The 21,147-nt window shown below is 45.9% G+C and overlaps 1 protein-coding gene across 1 annotated transcript in view; it reads left to right on the top strand.

Moving 5' to 3' along the window:
* The window catches only part of LOC126485050 (repulsive guidance molecule B-like), a 343,575-nt gene that overhangs the window by 150,518 nt on the left and 171,910 nt on the right, over positions 1–21,147 (top strand). The window lies entirely within an intron of this gene.

Genomic DNA, 21,147 nt, shown 5'->3' on the forward strand with positions numbered 1-21,147 from the left:
TCTATTAACCCCGGTCGTGCGGCCGTAATGACGTCGGAGACCTTTTCACATGAATCACCTGACGAGGGAACCTCCCCATCGCACCCCCTCAGATTTACTTGTAAGTTGGCACAGTGGATAGGCCTTGAAAAACTCAAAACAGAACAATCGAGAAAACAGGAAGAAGTTGTATGGAACTGTGAAAAAAATACGCAAAACATACAAACTGAGTAGTCCATGCGCAAGATTGGCAACATCAAGGATAGTATGAATTCAGGAGCGCCGTGGTCCCGTGGTTAGCGTGAGCAGCTGCGGAAGGAGAGGTCCTTGGTTCACGTCTTCCCTGGAGTGAAAAGTTCAAGTTTTTATTTTCAGACAATTATCGAAGTTCAGGCACTCCCACATAATCAACTTCGCTCTCTCAAATTCCAGGAAATGTTCAGATTTGCTTGGACATACGCAGGATTTGACGGTCTACACACGGAAAAATTTGAAAACGTTAAAAACGTATGTTTTGACAGAGCACATGGAAAACCGTGCGACTGTGAAACTGTTGCATTCATTTGTTGCAGTTCATGTGACAAACTCTTTATGTTTTCATCACTTTGTAACCTTCCCCTCACTTATCGACCTTAAAATGACAGTGAAAAATTAAACTGCGTGTACCAAACGGAAATTTGGGAAAAGCAATCGTCACCGAAGTTAATCTGTCGGTAAAGAGGGACGAAAGGGTTACATCTAAATGAAAGGGAAAATGCAAATGAAACTGGTGGAAATTAATTTTGGAAAGGGGTAAAGTTAATAAAGAAAGTAAATGTGCGGCCGTTACGTTAACAATTAACTAGCGGTAATTAGATATTTGAGATTTGGGGAAAATTACGGTCGCCAGTCCTATGGACAATTACTATAGTAACTGAAAAAGAAAGGTTATTACACATATAATTAGCACTAGAAGCGTGGCAACTGAAGGTTGACACGTGTAGTGTGAAAACTGAAAGTTAGTCGGAAGTAATAAATTTCGCTACACTCTGACTTAATTTAGCAAAAGAATTAATAAAACCGGAAAATCAAAAGTTAATTTAGTGACTGAAGTTAATAGTGAGCTTTCTTTTTGAAGCACATCGAAATTCGGTAAAATACGGTTAGTCTTGGACTACCTCAACAATCATTTCAAAAGCTACTTGAATGTACGCAATTTAGAAATAAGAGATTTAACTTTGAACTTGAATTAAATGATTCTGAACAATTAACAATAGTAAAATTTAGTACGTACCAAGCTGAGCTGCAGTCACAGGTAAGCTAAAATACGGTAACAAAACTCGCACTCTTAATTTGTGCTTGTGTAATCTAAATATTGTAACCAGCTATGAATACCTTAACTGAACTTTGAAATTAAAGCAGTGAAATCGAATGATGCTGGCGTTTGAACTTCAACGACACTCGGGTTCACTCCGGAAAAGGAAGGGACCCTGCTTGGTAATGCAATTGGGACAATGAGCAACAAAGGTTCACGCTACGTTGCTGTAATTTAGTAATGAAAATGGAACAGTTTGAAAAGCTGAGGTCTGCCATACAGTTCTAAAACTTTACGTGCTTCCAGTCTTAGTTGTTGGTTGATTGAAGGTTTGAAGCCGTCGATCGAGGAGGTGGCAACAGTCACTCATTGCCGGCCGTCGCTGATGCAGAAGCTGGATGTTGCCGCGCCTTCTTCTCGACACGGCTACCAAGCGAAACGGGCTCTTGATGTGCGCCAGCTAATGCTTCCCGTCCGCGACACCGTGTCAGAGCTATCATAGCAAGTCGAGCGCAATTACATGCTGCCCAACCCCGAAAGCGCGGCAACTCGCGGGAGCGTCACACAACACACCTGCTCCACTGCACTACCCCAGCCTGACACTCTCTGCTCTGCCCGCGCTCCACGCGGCAGAGTTAACACTCCCAAAGATCCTACACACTTTGGTTCTCCACACGACATATCGATGTAATCGTTCGATAGCATAGTTTTCCCTAGGCCAGACCCAGCGTAAAAATATAAATAAAATTTACAAAACAAACCAATTATACATCGACATAAATGCATAAATAAATATATACAAATAGTAAAACAATTACAATATATAAAGACACAGAAATGTCATTTCTTCGTGTAACAAAATAAGGAAAAATCTATAGTACAATAGATGGAAATAGGGTATGCATTTCCGGCGTTACAACTTTTTTGGGAGTCATTATCACATGCACAAGAAAACCTAAATCGGGCAAGGTAGAAGAATCTTTTTACCCATTCGCCAAGTGTACAAGTTAGGTGGGTCGACAACATGTGTCATGTGACGCACATGCCGTCAGCAGTGTTGTATAGATTAGATCAGACGTGTTTTCCTGTGGAGGAATCGGTTGACCTATGACCTTGCGATCAAATGTTTTCGGTTCCCATTGGAGAGGCACGTCCTTTCGTCTACTAATCGCACGGTTTTGCGCTGTGGTCGCAAACCATAGACTCTAAACTTATTACAGTGAACATTGACGTCAATGAACGAACGGACAGATCATAACTTTGCGGAAATAAAGAAAGTAAACTTTTCACTCGAGGGAAGACTTGAACCAAGGACCTCTCGTTCCGCAGCTGCTCACACTTACCACGGGACCACGGCGCTCCCGGGTTCATGTTATCTTTGATGTTGCATATCTTGCGCATGGGCTGCTCAGTTTGTAATTTTAGTTTTTTCATAGTTCCACACAACTTCTTCCTGTTTCCTCGATTGATCTGTGTTCAGTTTTTCAAGACCTATCCACTGTACCAACTTATAACTAAATCAGAGGGGGGATGCGATGGGGAGGTTCCCTTGTGAGTACAAAATGTCAGCTCCGCCAGTGCATTGCCCTTTTATAGCTTGCACACGCGGCACTGCCGCCAGCTGTATATGTGGCTATCGCTATCCCACGACTTTCGCCACATCGGTGTAAAGGCAGAGGGGCTGGTGTGAGTGGAGCGGGGTGTGAAGCAGGCAGCCAAGTGCCGCGCGATATGCGCGTCACGTCGCGTCACGTGACACCAGAGGCAGGACGGTGCGGCTGAGTCAGCGCAGCACCAGACGGCGCGGCTGCGGCTACGGCTACGGCCGGCCACCCAGCCGCGGCTGTGTTTATAAATAGACGGCGGCAGCGCCGGGCACAGCCCCTGTGTGTCTGTGTGTGTCTCTCTCCTCAGCTCCTACACACAATCTGTCCGCAGCTGGACACATCCAGACCTCTCCGGGCTGCCCACTGCAGTGTTATCGACCTCCCTGTTCAGAGAGCCCAGCGCCTTCGCTTTCAGACAGACGCCGTACTTGTCAACCAGGTGCCGTAGCTTTTCAGTTTTCAGTACCGATCATAATTTTCTGCGTGTTGCGTTTCAGACTATCTTAATACACAAAATTCATAGGACAGCGATGCACACATAGATCGCGTAAGGAAGGTATAAAACGACAGTGCGTTGGCGGAGCTGCCATTTTGTACTCAGCTGATAAGAAATCAGTATTCCTAGCTTCACAATGTCAAGAGTGTGCCGAAACTACCAAATTTCAGGCATTACCTTATATCACGGGCAAGGGAGTGGCCGACGGCTTCGCCGAACAACCGAGAACAGCGTCGTTTGCGTAGATTCCTCAGTGCTATGTTGTTGTTGCTGTTGTTGTTGTTGTTGTTGTTGTTGTTGTTGGTGGTGGTGGTGGTGGTGGTGGTGGTGGTCTTCACACCTAAGACTGCTTTGATGCAGCTCTCCATGCTACTCTATTCTGTGCAAGCTGCTTCATCTCCCAGTACCTACTGCAGCCTACATCCTTCTGAATCTGCTTAGTGTATTCATCTCTTGGTCTCCCTCTACCATTTTTACCCTCCACGCTGCCCTCCAATGCCAAATTTGTGTTCCCTTGATGCCTCACAACATGTCCTACCAACCGGTCCCTTCTTCTATTCAAGTTGTGCCACAAACTCCTCTTCTCCCCAATTCTATTCAATACCTCCTCATTAGTTATGTGATCTACGCATCTAATCTTCAGCATTCTTCTGTAGCACCACATTTCGAAAGCTTCTATTCTCTTCTTGTCTAAACTATTTATCGTCCACGTTTTACTTCCATACATGGCTACACTCCATACAAATACTTTCAGAAACTACTTCCTGACACTTAAATCTATACTCGATGTTAACAAATTTCTCTTCTTCAGAAACGCTTTCCTTGCCATTCCCAGTCTACATTTTATATCCTCTCTACTTCGACCATCATCAGTTACTTTGCTCCCCAAATAGCAAAACTACTTTACTACTTTAAGTGTCTCATTTCCAATTCTAGTTCCCTCAGCATCACCCGACTTAATTCGACTACATTCCATAATTCTCGTTTTGCTTTTGTTTATCTTACATTCTCCTTTCAAGACACTGTCCATTCCGTTCAATTGCTCTTCAAAGTCCTTTGCTGTCTCTGACATAATTACAATGTCATCGGCGAACCTCAAAGTTTTTATTTGTTCTCCATGGATTTTAATACCTACTCCGAACATTTCTTTTCTTTCCTTTACTGCTTGCTCAATATACAGATTGAACAACATTGGGGAGAGGCTACAACCCTGTCTCACTCCTTTCCCAACCACTGCTTTCTTTTCATGCCCCTCGACTCTTATAACTGCCATCTGGTTTCTGTACAAATTGTAAATAGCCTTTCGCTCCCTGTATTTTACCCCTGCCACCTTCAGAATTAGAAACAGAGTATTCCAGTCAACAACGTCAAAAGCTTTCTCTAAGTGTACAAATGCTAGAAACGTAGGTTTGCCTTTCCTTAATGTAGCTTCTAAGATAAGTCGTAGGGTCAGTATTGCCTCACGTGTTCCGATATTTCTACGGAATCCAAACTGATGTTCCCCGAGGCCGGCTTCTACCAGTTTTTCCATTCGTGTGTAAAGAATTCGCGTTATTATTTTGCAGCTGTGACTTATTAAACTGATAGTTCGATAATTTTCACATATCTGAACACCTGCTTTCTTTGCGATTGGAATTATTATATTTTGTCAGTGCTAATAGAGAAGCAATTCTGCGTGAAATAACCTCGGAAATCAATGTGGGACGTACGACGTATGACGAACGTATCCTTTAGTGCAGTACGGCGAAATGTGGCGTTAATCGGCTATGGCAGCAGACAACCGACGCGAGTGCCTTTGCTAACAGCACTACATAGCCTGCACACTCTCTCTTGAGCTCGTGACCATATCGACTGACGAACAGTGGCTTGGTCAGATGAGTCCAGATTTCAGTTGCTAGGAGCAGATGTTAGTATTAGTGTGGCACAGATGCCACGAAAACATGGAGCCGAGTTGTCAACAGGCGCTGTGGAAGTTGGCGGCGTCTCCGTAATAGTGTAGGCTGTGTGTACGTGGAATGGGCTGGTTCCTCTGGTCCAACTGAACCGATGACTGACAGGCTATGAGTATGTTCGGCTACTTAGAGACCATTTGCAGATTTATGGACTTCGTGTTCCCAAAAAATGAGGGTGTTCCTATGGATGACAAATCTCCATGCCACCAGGCGATTGTTGTTCGCGATTGGCTTGGAGAAATTCTGGACATTTCGAGTGAATGATATGGCCACCCAGAGCGCCCGACATGAATCCCGCTGAAAATTTTTTTGACATGATCGAGAGGTAAATTCGTGCGCAAAATCATGCACTGGCAACATTTTCGCAGTTATGGATGGCTATAGAGACAACAAGGGTCAGTGTTTCTGCAGGGGACTTCCAACGACTTGTTGATTAATTATACATGGTGTCGTCCGAAGAGCGAGGTGACAAGCAAGGTTGGTACTTCGCTATGGAACCTCAAGTAAAGTAATCGCTGCCAGAAACGACGACGGAACAGTCTTTCGCGTAGCCACCGCCCAGAAGAGTTCCCATACGCCGCCGCACCAGCTCGCTTGCTGTCGTGTGACTGCAGTGCCGCTCAGCCCAGTCAGCAACAAGTACCGAAGAAGACAGAATCCACCGTCTACCGAGCCAGCTTTGCGGTAGTTGTCTTACTCTGAACTGTGTGTGACAATTCGTCAGTTGTACTCTGTGAAGACTTTTTGTATCCCGCATGGGAGGCGGCGCGTGTGTAAGGAACGGGAACAGGGAAAGATATTACATAACTTGCAATGTATTGCGAATACATAGAAAGAAGGATCCTTTATTGTATGATTATATGATAGCGGAACAAACACTGGTAGCAGTTACTTCTGTAAAATATCTGGGAGCATGCGTGCGGAACGATTTGAAGTGGAATGATCATATAAAATCAATTGTTGGTAAGGCGGGTACCAGGTTGAGATTCATTGGGAGAGTCCTTAGAAAATGTACTCCATCAACAAAGGAGGTGGCTTACAAAACACTCGTTCGACCTATACTTGAGTACTGCTCATCAGTGTGGGATCCGTACCAGATCAGGTTGACGGAGGAGATAGAGAAGATCCAAAGAAGAGCGGCGCGTTTCGTCACAGGGTTATTTGGTAAGCGTGATAGCGTTACGGAGATGTTTAGCAAACTCAAGTGGCAGACTCTGCAAGAGAGGCGCTCTGCATCGCGGTGTAGCTTGCTCACCAGGTTTCGAGAGGGTGCGTTTCTGGATGAGGTATCGAATATATTGCTTCCCCCTACTTATACCTCCCGAGGAGATCACGAATGTAAAATTAGAGAGATTAGACCGCGCACGGAGGCTTTCCGGCAGCCGTTCTTCCCAAAAAACCATACGCGACTGGAACAGGAAAGGGAGGTAATGACAGTGGCACGTAAAGTGCCCTCTGCGACACACCGTTGGGTGGCTTGCGTAGTATAAGTGTAGATGTAGAAGTTGAAGCGAAGTGTCCTGGCTGTCTGCACCTGATGAACTGGGCTGAAGCAGTCTCGGATCTTGTAGACCTCGACAGCACTGGCTAGAGGGCGCTGTCGTATGTCTCTCTCGTAGTGCCAACTTGAGAAACTGTTCCGTGGCACCATTACTATCGATACCAGAAGACTAATATCTTTGTCTTAAGTGATACGTTAATGTTCAGTGACATGGCGTTTCCTGTGGACATTGGTTGTTACCAAGTGAAGTATTTCATGGTGTTAAACGTTCAATAAAATTATCTGATATTTTACGCGTTGTTGCATAATCTCGGCCCCCTTCCAGGAGTGAAGCTACGAACCCACCATTGTACCCATGAGTGTTATTTCGTTCGGTACAACATTTTATATATTTTAAGTCCTGGTTTGTTTAGATTTCCCTGGATCATCTTCAGACCTGTGTAGTTGCATCAGCACCCTGTCGTGTCTGTATAGGAAGTAGTATTTCCTGTGCAGACATCATGGTCGCTGAGGCAACTACGTAGGTCTGAAGATGATTCAGGGAGAGCGAAACTAGACATACCGTAATTCAAAAAGTGTCAACTAGGACTGAAAAATAGCGACATATAATTTAAAAAGAATATCGATACAGTTATTGAACTCTCTCGCGATGAATATGTCGGTTGTAGTGATTTCTTAGTTTCACACCCGGCGGTTAGTCTGGGTATCACATTTCCGGATCTGAGTCGTCCGTACATACAGCCAAAATGACGTGTTTCATCTGCCAATCGTGTCCCGTGAAGCAGCCTGTGATTCTCGCCAACGTTGCATCTTCGCTAGGTCCTCTCTGTAATCACAAAGGCACACCTCTTTTACTACAGGGCGCAGTTAAGTACAGATAAAAAGAGAAACTGTTAGCAGCTAATGATTTGGCGATTCGGAGACACGCTAAGCTGTTTAGCAACAAGACAAATATGTATATAGTACTTAAGCTTTCATTCTAGACGCACTTTGGTCATCAGTGCGAGTCTTGGTATCTTATTTTATGACTGAGTGCGCCCAAAAAGACAGCTTCACGCTACGGAGCGAAACGGTGATAAGAATATCAGGGAAGAACTGACCTGTGCTGGTATGCATGAAGTTTCACAGTGACGTAGCACGAGTGCATGGCAGTGACAGCTCGTAAATACCTGCGGCACGCTAGGTGTGGCCGCTGTCGCCCCCACAAGTAGCACACGTGTTGCCCACGTGATGGGTCCCAACCGAGGCTCCGCCCACGCGCTCGGGCCAGACTTTTACGACAGGCCTGCAGGTTCAACGCGCTCGCTTCCTGTGGTTGTGAACGCACTCCGCTGGCCACCTACGCGCCTCCACTGCAGCCGGGAACCTGAGAAAAGAGGACTGCAAATGTGAGAGTGGACCATACTACAGTACAGCTTACGAAAGAGTCGTATTTGGTAGCTTTTGTATGATAATTTCCCACCCATGAAAATAAGCTGATTAAAGGCATCGTCACAACTAGATGTAGTAAAAGTTCGACACAAATTGTCTTGAAACTGTCGGGTGTTCAACTACCGAAATATGTGGTTTTTCTAGTTGCATTCGCTTTGCTTCATACTGGCAGTCTGCATTTTATATCATCTCTAGTTCGATCGTCATTTATTTTCCTGTCCAAATAGCAATCATGTACAACTTCCAATGTTTCAATAGTTTAAGTGAAAACATCGGACGTCGATATTAACAAGTATCACATTACTCGTCTTTGCTGAAGCTTTCAAATGCTATTGGAAAGAGAGTGAAAGAGTTACAGAATCCGTCACGGGTACCACATGTTTTTGTATTGGATAGTATGGCCTACCGGAAGGGGGGGGGGGGGGGGGATTTCTATTCTCGCAATATTGACGAGCGTGGAACACCGTGGGTTCGATTTCTGGCGGTTTTTCTTAAAGAGTGAGTCTATAACGCAGACACGACGTTACTTCCGCACCGTTTTCAATATATCCGGCTTGTTCCATACCGCCACATCACCTTAAGGTGGGTTGAAAACTTCAGTGTACCTAGCTCCGCAATGGAAAAGAAACCACCTGGCCTTTCAACGCAGCCCGTGTGTCCGGAAACATGGAGCGACATAGGGCCTCTTCAATACTGAGCTCGAAGTGCTCGGTTCGCTTGCGTGCTGCGTGTAGAAGGTTTAACGAGTCAATAATGCGCAGTATTCTACACAGAGATGTTTATCACCACCTATACGAAATTCACGTAGTGACTTAGTGAACTGATCGTGAACAGCGTTGTCTTTTACGAAACCATGCATAAAAACTTGGTCAGTAACGAAAACATGATTTTTCTCACGAATGATGAACCTCATTTTCGTTCAAATGAGTTCGTTAATAAACAACACTGTGGATAGTGGTGTAACGAAAATTCTCAGATGTTACAGGCTTCCCCTCAACGCTGCCCAAAAGTAACAGCGTCCTCTCTTGTAACAGAGCGTTATTGGTTCGCACTTTTTTGAGGAAAACAATATTACTATGGCTGTTAATGTTTTTCGGAGCGCTACACTACAATGTTCCAACTCTTCTTGTTCCCCGAAACGCGACATGAGGAGAGTATGGTTTCAAAAAGACGCTGCAGTTGCAGTAATAATCCAATGGGTGTCTTGCCGGATCAGTTTCCAGATCACCTTATCTCCAGATAGGTAATCTCCACTAGCCTCCTCGCTTCTTTGATCTAGGTTTATATGAGGTCTTTTTCTGAGGACATCTGAAGCCATACTGCCTTGAGGGTCTGAAGACCACAATCCAGGAAGGAATCTTATTCCACAACAGAAGTTAATTAACGATACTGTGAGATTTCGGGACCGGCTACAGTCATTCGTCGATACAGAGTAAATGGGCAACATATGTGCAATGTAATCTTCAAACCATAAATGAAACAATGAAATTCACAACATGCACTATATACTGTCTTAAATCAAAATATTTTTACGCATAACTGACTAAATACATCATATACGAAAACCATGCGATTCCTGTAACTAGTCCTATACATCATTACACTAAAAGAACTTCTGATGTTAAATTACCCATGTAGCAAAATTACGTGTTCTGACGTTTAGCGATATTTGCTAAAATAATGGCTAAGATACATTAACTGTCTTCGCAGTTCCGAATGTGAAAAACTATCTGCTGTATAATGAAATGGCAATGCAAATTTGTTCTGGCCCGGGACTCGAATCCGGATATCCGTTTAGGCTATCTGTGCACGCTTCACGGCCAGAACCAAATTTCTGTATGTTGTCAACCACATGTCTAAAACCTGCCCTCGGACATCCATTATGTATATTCCCGTAAGAGGAGACATCATAGTTGAAAGTTGCTTGCCCGGTGTCAGCGGATAAACACAATATTGCACGCATGCAGGTATGTATAAGGAAAGTTGCAACGCACAACAGCACAGGCATTCCAATACTGCGTAGTTAGGATGTCTCGAACTGCACAGGAAATAAAGGTGGTGTTAAGTTTCCCGCAACTCACCATGTAGAACCAAGGCGTTCGTTTTGCACAGTGGGGTAGATGGCGACGTCGATTCAAACGTAACGCAAAAACCGCCACATCGTCGAACTTTAGTCAAAGCACATCCGGGTTTTCATCTTGCCGAGCCTCTTTTTTTTTTTTGCCTTATCGTCGACGACGCGATAAGCAGAGCAAGGTTTGGACGAAAATATGACGGATTCCGAAGAATCCCGGCCAACAAAAGACACCGCCGCGAGGCAATAAAATTTTACGTTCCCGCGACGCCGACATCTGAAATATTTGCAACGGAGGGTCGTGAAATACTCGAGCGTCCGTATCGGCAGGGTTGCCACTCTTATGCGCAATAAAGAGGCTGCGTCCGCGCCTACAAAATCGCGGCCGTAAATCTGTCGCGATCGCGCTCTCGCGCCAATAAAGTTGGCACGGCGGGTGGGTCGCCAGTTTTTCGTGGCGCCGCCGCCGCCGCGACGCCGCCGCCCGTCAGCCCCGCGGAGACGCCGGCCACGCCAACAAAAGGGCCCCTCATCTGCTATGCGGCTCCCCATTAACCAGGCCACAGCCCCTTATAAGTCAGTCAGATCGCCCGCGCCGATAAAAACACCGGCGCAGGTCTGGCCGGGCCCTCCGTGTTTTTTTAATGTCCTCCTCACCTTCCTCTTCTTCTTCCTCCTCCTCCTCCTCCTCCTCTTCTTTCTCTTCCTTCGCTTTGCCGCGCTCACCTCCCACCTCACCCGACGTCCTTTTTATTTTCGCCACTGACCTTCCGACCGGCGCCACACGGCTCCGTTAACCACATCAGCCATTGTTGGGTTGCGTCACGGCGTTTGATATACGACCCCATTACAGAATCCGGGACGGCGCGGCCGAAGGCGTTATTGTCGTGGAAACGCTGCCCACCCCCTTCTGCGTGGAGGGCTTGGCGGGCAGCCTGTTCCAGGAGGAATGTGTGACTGGGACACCGGTCAGTCTGACAGAAATATGTGTTCCGATGTCATCTCGTCGTCGCTTCGGACCGGTCACCGGCTCCATTGTCCCTCGGATTCGGCTGAGCAGTTCCACTGTGTCTTTTTCCCTCAAAACTTTCCACTGTTCCGCTGCAACGTTAATGGTTGACAAGACCGAAGACCTCCACTTTCATCTGAAATTTTGTTAAAAAAAGTACTGTATTCTAAGATGATACTATACTTCTCTCTTAAACGCTGTAGTTACCGCCGTTTGCCTTTGCCGTGTACGGTAAACCTTAAAAATAACCAAAAATGAAAGAAACCATCCCTCGTTAGCAGCAGCAGTAATTGGATCTTCAGTGTTGACCATGTCCACACCTTTCCTCGCATCTGTATCGCAGCTGGGCGGTTTCTAACGTTCTCTAACCACCTCCCATTAATTCATCTCTGCTGCCTTTTCTCTTGGGCTCCGAAAAAGAACTACTTCGGGCCTTGTACAGTGTATTTCCCTGGCTACGTATTCCGCCTGTCTTCGTTTCTACTACGTGCGTACTGACGTTTCGCACTTGAGCCTGTTTCCAGACAGATCGGTTTGCTGCCCTATGTCGCCCAGCAATTGTAAAAATGAATCCATCCGTTGCTTACCAGCAGTTTTTGAAAGGTTCTCTGTAAAAGCCCACGCCCCAATTCAGCAAGTCAAAGCTAGTAATACACACTTATTTTAAATTTTCCTTTCCAGACGCATTGGATGGCTAGTTTCGAGAATCCATTTCGGTTTCCCAAATTTTTCTAGGCTATTGTCGTTTAAATTTTTCCCAGTGCTACTTTATTTTGTAGTTCAGTACCTCACTTGCACTGAACTTTGTCTTTTTTTTTTTTTTTTTTTATTTTTATTTTTTTACATGGCATTTAATTGTCCTCCTATTCCCAATCCTTTGCTTTCCGACTAGTGAAGAGTAAAGCAGTCGTCAAAACGGGCTTGAAAGATAACAAGAACATGAAGCGGAGGACGAATTTTTGGTGTTGGAAAATCGAATTTTACGTTGCGAAGTATTGACGAGCGCGAAAAACGCTTTTCTGTCCTGTCGTACTTGAACAACGTCCTATTGGAACGTAAGCCAATACTGTGGAAGATCACTTTCTACCTCACCGTTGGCTGAAGGGCTGGACTTCGTCCTCCAGTACACGTACTAAGGGTCGAAGTCACTAAATCTTTGATTTCTTAAAATCAGTTACGTCGCTTTACGAGTGCTCTAAAGATTCCACGTGGCCTGCAACGGATGGTGTGTCCCGACCTAAGAGCTTCTTTTATTAAAAAGAAGACGTTGAAAGTTACGTATTTTCTATTAGTCCCTTCCGACTAACCCACTGTATCTCGTCTGAGTCGGTGGCATCCTTTCTTTCCCGGGGTATAACAGGAAAAGAGTATATTAATTTAAAAATTACGTAGTTAGCTTTAAAATAGTTATTTTGATGGAGAGCTGTTACGTTATTTGTTAATATCGATGACATCCGATTGATAGACATATGAAATCCAGTTGCTGGTTTGCATAGAGTTTACGGTTCGAAAAAAAAAAGTGTCTTACGAGACGTCCTGTTAGTCCATCAGATTCACAGTGGTGACCTTCAGCGTGTATATTTGTGAAGACGGCTGGCGAGCTATCCGTGGTAAAATTTCACGCGAATCACAGAATTTATAAACTTTTTGTTCGTCTTAATTCTACATCATACTCTGAAAGACACCTAATCCTGTGTGGCAGAGAGTAACCTTGTTCCGTTCGCGAATGGCGCATGGGAAGAATGCTGGTCGGTAAGGCCCTGTATTGGCTCTAATTTCTCGAATTTTCTCGTCGTGGTTATTACGCGAGATGTGTGTGCGAGGAAGTAATATGATGGCCGACTCTTCACGGGAAGTACTCTCGCGTAATTTCAATAGGAAACCTCTCCTTGATGCACAACACCTTTCTTGTAACATCTGCCAAGGTTTGTTGTCCAGCATCTCTGTGATGCTCTCGCGCTGATTAACGATCCGGCGATGAAACGCGCCGCTCTTCGTTTGATCTTCCCTCACTATTCTATCCCTCCTACCTAGTAAGGATCCTATAATAAAGAACAATACTCACGAGTCGGTCGAACAAGTGCCTTATAAGCCATTTCCTCCGTGGATGAATTACACTTCATTAAGGGTCTCTCTATGAATCTCAGTCGGGCTTCTCCTTTTCCTACTACTTGTTTTATGTTGTCGTTCCAATTAAGGTCGCTCCACATAGTTACTCCTAATTATTTTACTGTAGATATTTTATCCACCAGCGACTCATCAATAGTGTACTTGAACAGTAGTGGATTTCTTTTCCTATGTATGCGCAGTATGTTACATTTATTTGCATTCAGGGTGTACTGCCAGAGCCTGCACCACACATCATTCGCATGCAGGTGTGGAACAAGGGTTTCTACGGAATATTTGGCTGTATTTGTCTATAATATCGCCCTTTATTGCATCTTACGGCAGATATTCATTTTCGAATTAGCGCCTCGTTCTTCTGTATAATGTAGTCTTCAGGTCCGATGGCGTTAATAATGTCTGTAAATATGCTGTGTTGAGCGGCTGTTTTCGGTAAGTCGTAGACTATTTCCTTGTACACTGTTAAAAATAATTAGGGGAACACGTGTATCAACTTTTCGGGATGTTAAATCCATTTTGATATATGCGGCACCTGTGACATCATTGCATAGCTTGTTAGCTTCGCTTTCATTCTAGGCAACAATAAAAGTATCATTCACCATCTGTTGCCTATTAGGCATTACTGTCAGGGGTCCCCTCCGAAGGAATTGTGGATACCAGTGTCCCAGCATTTTCTGGTGATGTATACAGATGACGGTTGTATTCAAAAGCACATGCAATTCGGCATCTTAATGCAGTGCAAGCTGCAAAGCCAGTCTGTTTGATCCGAAGGGGATGGACTTCACGTTGGGTTCCTGCGGATGCCAATACCTCTCCACAGGTTGTGTATACGCTACAAGGAGACGAATCAGCACACAAGGAGAGTTGGACAAGATCGCCGACGCATTACAATCCCACATAAAGACCTATATTTGGCCATCTTTGCGTTGCGGTGTCTTATCGGTACCGCCAGAACACTGAAAGACAATCTCAGAGGAGCCATTAGACCTACTGTGTCTGACCAGACTGTAACAGGTTACGAGAAAGGACCTTACAACCCAAACGTCCTGTTTCTCGCAGCTCGCCTTCAGTTCTGTCGTTCCCATGTCAACTGGCAACTTCCCCACTCAAATCAAATGGCTCTGAGCACTATGGGACTTAACATATGAGGTAATCAGTCCCCTAGAGAACATACAACTATTTAAACCTAACTAACCTAAGGACATCACCCACATCCATGCCCGAGGCAGGATTCGAACCTGCGACCATAGCAGTCGCGAGGTTCCGGACAGAAGGGGCTAGAACCGCTCGGCCACCGCGGGCGGTCAACTTCGTCACTGATGAAATGTGTTGTTCACGGACAAGCCCAGACATAGTCTGCTGCAAGATGATTGCCGTGTTCGTGTGTGGAGAGCTGTGGTGAGCGGTACCTGCCAGATGTTGTCCAGGACATAGATTTCCGAGGTTGAGTGATGTGAGGAGGCTTCAGTGTTGACAGCCATGCTGATGTTGTTGTCCATGGGCGCCTTAACGCCAGTCAGTACATAGAACAGATCGTGTTGGGCCATGTGATGGCAGCTACAAACGATAGTGATCCTGAATTCCCTAATACCAGAGACAGTGTGGTGGGTGGGGTCAGCAGGTATGTCCTTCGAAACCCTGACATAATGGAATGGCGAGAAATTAGTGTAGACCTAAACCCCATCGTGCATCAGTGGCACATGCTTGATAGACGTTGTTGGTATCTGGTTAGAGTAATGTCATGGGTGTGACGATGCTATTAAGTGGAAAGGAATTTTGTTGTACAAATTAGTATTAGTAATTTCTTTGCTCAAGAATAATATACAATGTTGCAGGATCTGTCAGATTAATACAAGGCAAACAGAGTTCATATATAGAGGCATATGAATATACACACGTGCTTAATGAGATGAGGACAGGCTCTCCAAAAAACTCTCATGGACTGTCATTGAAGAATGAGATCGGATACTACAGGGTGACCACCGTGACTTCTACGGAGCATGAAACGCAGTTGTCACGTAGTGATAAACGCTCATGGAGGGCATACACGGTATTGAAGCTCACAAAATCTAATGACGGGCACCCACGATGACGGGATGAATAATTGTTTCCACTTTGTATCCGCACTTTGTATCCGCGCTTTGTATCCGCACTTTGTATCCGCACTTTGTATCCGCACTTTGTATCCGCACTTTGTATCCGCACTTTGTATCCGCACTTTGTATCCGCACTTTGTATCCGCACTTTGTATCCGCACTTTGTATCCGCACTTTGTTTCCGCACTTTGTATCCGCACTTTGTATCCGCACTTTGTATCCGCACTTTGTATCCGCACTTTGTATCCGCACTTTGTATCCGCACTTTGTTTCCGCACTTTGTTTCCGCACTTTGTTTCCGCACTTTGTTTCCGCACTTTGTTTCCGCACTTTGTTTCCGCACTTTGTTTCCGCACTTTGTTTCCGCACTTTGTTTCCGCACTTTGTTTCCGCACTTTGTTTCCGCACTTTGTTTCCGCACTTTGTTTCCGCACTTTGTTTCCGCACTTTGTTTCCGCACTTTGTTTCCGCACTTTGTTTCCGCACTTTGTTTCCGCACTTTGTTTCCGCACTTTGTTTCCGCACTTTGTTTCCGCACTTTGTTTCCACACTTTGTTTCCACACTTTGTTTCCACACTTTGTTTCCACACTTTGTTTCCACACTTTGTTTCCACACTTTGTTTCCACACTTTGTTTCCACACTTTGTTTTCGACGTATGTCTGACATTTCAACACTTTTTACGTAAACGATCGAGGATGAAATGATTCTTGTCTCGTACTTGTGAAAGAGAAAGATATAATTTGATGGTAACGTAACCAGTCCTCAGTTACTGGTCAGTGCAGTATGGCAGATGGCCTTTCACGTGTTCCTAATTATTTTGAGCGGTATATTTAATGTTATCGTGTTCCTTTAGCCTTCTTCCCGAGATAGGTTTCATCAAACCCATTCCAAGGGCAGTAGTTTTCCTGGGATGGGCTGGTGTCGACATATCTTGGAGTAAGTTTCTAAAGTTCGGTAAACTCGAGATGTTCTGTACAGTGAGTTTCTGCAAGTAGTGTATAGCAGCGAATATAGCTGTGCGACGTCGCATTAACCCGGTATGCTCTTGCAAGGAGAGCGGGGCTGGCCGTGGTCCACGTTGTCGTGACACGCCGCTTTCTGCCCGCCGTTTTCATCTCGATAGCGGCGGAGCGCCGGCGACTTATGCGATCAGATGCCTCGCCTTCTGAGTTACTGCCGTCGCACCAACCGGTGTGTGTGTGTGTGTATCTCTATATATAGGGTATGGAGCAGGCAGGCAGCGCTGCGGTCGCAGATAGGCGCACTTTATGCTCGGGCCCGTCTTCGGACGCGGCGGGGCGCCTGCTGTCTCGGCCTTTGTCGCTCCTGCTCCTCGTTTTGCTCCGACACCTGGTAGATATTAATGCCTGTCTGCCTCACATTCCGCCCAACAGCTGCAGCACGAGGGCCGTACCGGCGCAGAGTTGTGCGTCCGGCTCCCTGTCGGCATAAACCAGCCGGCGTGCGACCTTCTCGGTCCGCGGTCCTCGGCTCGGCGCTCGCACTGGCCAGTCACTGTTCGACGATTTGCTCGATAAGCCGCTCAGCCAGTGTGTGGAGGCGGCCGGAGTGGCCGTGCGGTTCTAGGCGCTAGAGTCTGCAACCGAGCAACCGCTCCGCTCGCAGGTTCGAATCCTGCCTCGGGCATGGATGTCTGTGATGTCCTTAGGTTGGTTAGGTTTAATTAGTTCTAAGGTCTAGGCGACTGATGACCTCAGAAGTTAAGTCGCCTAGTGCTCAGAGCCATTTGAACCAGTGTGTGGCTGTACGTGGGAGGCGAAAGATACAGCACCACCACTTTTCGTCTCAAATGTCGGAGGCTACGAGTCATTGTCATCGCCATAAATGGTTCAGGTTAATTTCCTCAAAAAATAAACCACTTGCGTGGTCCTTGGCTGATACTTGATTAAAATAAAATATTTAGAGCATGCAGCAGCGATTAGCCACAATTCGGTTTTCGTTAACTTGTGAAATTAATCTACGAGATGATGTATGTATGCAGACAGGAGCGACAAATGCAAGTTTGTACACAGGCAGGGTTACGAACCTGGGTCTCTTGCTAACTAGGCAGATGCACTAACCACTGTGCCAGTGATTTGTCTGAATGGGAATTTGGATTGAGGAAGAGGCGTGCTACGGTATTCCGTGCACTTAAGCAAAGCCACTGTGCCAGGGTGGCGTAGTGGCGTGACCGACGTGTCGGTGCTATTCTGTCATTCTGCGCAACGGATTAATCTGAGATGTACCCTTTACCCTGTGGCTTCTGCAAGATGCTTTTTCCACCCCCACACTACTACAGAAGTCAGACAGACGCTCCTAACGTTCTAAAGAGAAATGCCTGAAAAACTTTCAGCAATAAATATCTTCTGGAGTCGTCCGCTGTAAGGAAATGGTTTCTCAAGTTTCTCGAGTAGGAAACTGATATCTGTTCTGGTACTAGCACTTACCAGCGATGCTCTATCTCCTTGCTACTTACCGGTACATCGTATAGGTATCAAAGATAATCTTTTCTGCGACTATGAGGAGAAAGTAGATCTAAACCACCTGCTGCTTTCCTAAATTTTCTTCGAAACACATAAAAATCTCTTAACCCAGAACATTGCGAAAATGAAGATGCCCCTTTAAAAAAGTGCTCCGGTTTTATTGTGTTATGAAGACAGCCAAATTTACAAAGCCATTAATTTATGCCAGACTGTGACGTACGATTTTGAGACTTTGTATGCTATCAGTCCCTCTCTTTAATTTTTAATCCCCGGGTGCTGCCACTGCACTGATGTGTGTTGCGGTTTTTCTTTTTTTTCCAGTTGGTACCGTGTCCAGATTCTCCAGCTATATGTCTTGTGCCTGTGTGGACACAGTAAAATAGTGTTAAGTCATTGTCAAACTCTTTATATCGTGAACTGTTTGTATAGATGTTTCAATAACTGTACCAACATTTTGGGAATATGGTTCGACCCCCTACCCAGATGTTAAAGAAAAATAACTGCAGATTATTGTCTAGCAGTAATAGTTCTTCTCGTTTCTCCCCGCACTTGTGACACCCTGCATTTATCCCGATCTACGCTGAAGTGCAGTTTCCTCGCTCTGTTCGCATGTCGATCTAATGTCGCATGTAATACTCAAGTATGCCTCATTTATTCTTAACATGGCGCATTTGTCTGGTACACAGATTGTGAAATAGCGAAATTCCGCCAGTATAGAACTTGCGCATTGTGTTGCCTTCTACACAACGGAAACTGACAAGCGTCCCTCGTTTAAGTCTTAAACGCAAAAGACATCTGCATGTAAACGGTTTTCTGGTAGCATTTGATGTGACCTACGAAGAGGTCTAAGAACACAATGAGATTTTGACTCTGCAGCGGAGTGTGCGCTGATCTTCCAGGAGTGCTAGTTCTGCAAGGTTCGCAGGAGAGCTTCTGTGAAGTTTGGAAAGTAGATGAGCTACTGGCGGAAGTAAAGCTGTGAGGACGGGGCGTGAGTCGTGCTTGGGTAGCTCAGATGGTAGAGAACTTGCCCGCGAAAGGCAAAGGTCCCGAGTTCGAGTCTCGGTTCGGCACAGAGTTTTAATCTGCCAGGAAGTTTCAGGCCTAAGAACAACTTTCTAATTATGTCCGCTGACAAAGTGAAACACTTCGTGTGCGAATGCGCCGGTGGTATAAGGACTGTTTTAAGCTGCAGGAGCCTCAAAGCGCGGTGCTTTTGATCCTGTTCAGTGTACCCCGACGTAAGCTGCAATTGCAGTGCTGTACATTGCCGGACGGCGCAGGGAAGTGTTCAGAGGCGCGGTGTCACTGCTGTGGAAATGTCCGCTGTAACTGATATCCGGCGGCCTGGAGCACCAGTGGGCGTTGTTTACGGTGCTGCGCCGAGAATAACAGCCCAGCCCAGAGCTGCTAGTCGCTTCTCTTCTCGGAAGTGATGGGCGCTTTGTCGGTACCAGCGCCTTTTTCTGGGCTGCCGCCGGCGCTGAGGTCGTTTAGCGAGCCGCAGTGACTCTGACATTGGCGATCTGTCGGTAGCGAGTGACTTGTGGGGTAGCCGCTAGTACAACCTGCCGCTTCCTCGGACGGAATCTTTACTCGCGAATGACAAGCGCCCGGGTTCCAATCGCAATGTAGCAAGCAGGTTGCACGAGACAATGAGTATTGGACGCGATACAATAGATATCTTAAGTTACCAACTGGACGCCTGCCTCTACATCTGCTTAGTGTGTGGCGAAGGTCACTGCATTTTCTCCTCTTCCTCTCCCCCCCCCCCCCCCCCAGACGCCCCCCTTCGTACTCGGTACCCCTGTGTACGAGTCAGAATTTTTGTAGACATGGTCATTACAGCAGATGCAGGTTGGAGGAAGCAGTTTGTATCTCGACTCTTTTTCAGAACACAGCCTCTTGGGCTTTTGCGATGAGACTCACCACGGTATTTAGACTAGGAAAAATACACGGGCAGCTGTAGAAAAAGAGAGAGGCATCAGCATGTTGTAGAACAAACCAGGAGACCATTAAATACGAACTGATGCGACACAGGGTACTGGTAGCCACAAGCGGATATTATGAATGGCTATACAGGGAGGCCATGGAGAATTTGAACACCTCAGTAATTTTAATCGGATAGAGGAGGCGGGGGGAGTGGGAGTGGGGGGCAGGGGGAGAGAGAGATGAAAGTAACGGCATCTAGATTCCGATACTGAAGATGTGTACCGATCTTCCACCATAGGGCGACAGCAACAGCGGTCGACAGCAGCCGACAAACGGGGAATTGCAGTCGAATTTTCAAATCATGCGACAGCACGCGTCGGCGCGGGAGTACGCGGGAATGGAATTTTAGTTCAGTCAGTAGAGAGCAGCTGTGTACGTCGGACCCTTCAAAAACGCTATGACCCCTCCCCGTAGACGGGGGATGATACGTGGGGTTTCAACAAGAACTTCATCCTACCTCACTAGTCCGGGTATTTTAACAAGTGCAATGTCTTCCCTGTAATGTCTCCCACTGTAGTTCGTTGAGCATTTCTGTCGCACACTCACGTTGGCAACAAATCCATGCATCTCTTCTTTGTACCTTTCGTATCGCTACTATTAACTCGACATAAGAGTCGGACTGACGAAAAGTGTCCAACAAGTGGAGCATGGGTCTTACTGGCGGCTTCTTTTGGACGTGTATTACACTTAGGATTCTCACCCTGTAGGTTTTATAACACACTGGCACTGGAGTTTGTTTCAGAAGTTCTACATTTCGGCTTAACAATAGCAGTAGCCTCAACACTCATGAAGAAATGTATTTTTTTTTTTTAATATCATTACATCATATGGGCAGTATTGATGTTTCATGTACACAGTGTCTCCCAGTTCCTTTAGGAATGCTGGTGTGAAATTTCAAACTCCAGTGCTATCTCGTGGCGAGCTGTGGCGTTACGATCCTAGAAGTTTCAACAACACCTGTGTAGAATGTCGAAAAGTGCTAGCTCCTCTGCAGCAGGCGTCTTGACTGCGAGTGTAACAGTACGTGGCTGATACTTGTCGGAAAATGGCGGTGGAGCAGCGAGGCAACGCAAGTTTTTTGATTGCTCCGTCGTTTGTGGCAGAGAAT

This window comes from Schistocerca serialis, chromosome 6 (genome assembly GCF_023864345.2).
Source record: "Schistocerca serialis cubense isolate TAMUIC-IGC-003099 chromosome 6, iqSchSeri2.2, whole genome shotgun sequence".
In the NCBI taxonomy this organism is placed as follows: domain Eukaryota; kingdom Metazoa; phylum Arthropoda; class Insecta; order Orthoptera; family Acrididae; genus Schistocerca; species Schistocerca serialis.